A 488-nucleotide genomic window follows, 5' to 3' on the forward strand; every position below is an offset into this window, starting at 1 on the left:
CCATTTTGTTTCCTACACCCACAATTCTACCCTCATCCCCTGATTTCCACACACTTGCTGTCCTATTTTCTTATTTGGTCATGAATAAAAGCACATTGCTCAGGCAGACCAAACTACAAGTTACGTACCATCGGCTATTTCAAGTGTTGCTTTCCTGCCCTCTTTCTATCCTACGCTTACACGAGTGAACTCAGATTCAGAAACAGCTATGCCCCAAGTACTCTAACTAGCTAGACAGAGTAGGTACAGACAGCAGTCATTTCCTGAGCAAGGAAAGCCTGGAAGGACATCTACTTTGGTAGAAATGACTACAGCACCCCCCTAAAATGCATAATCATGTACAAAAATAGCATGTAGTAATATTGATAACAGTATTCATAATAGTATACGTAAAGTATTATACTCTGCTTTAGTTACAAAAATTAGACTAACAGTTACTAAACTAAACTGATACAAGACAATTATTTTTCAGAAACACTGTGCCAACC

The sequence above is a fragment of the Meleagris gallopavo genome, chromosome 11 (genome assembly GCF_000146605.3).
Source record: "Meleagris gallopavo isolate NT-WF06-2002-E0010 breed Aviagen turkey brand Nicholas breeding stock chromosome 11, Turkey_5.1, whole genome shotgun sequence".
NCBI classification, from domain to species: Eukaryota; Metazoa; Chordata; class Aves; order Galliformes; family Phasianidae; genus Meleagris; species Meleagris gallopavo.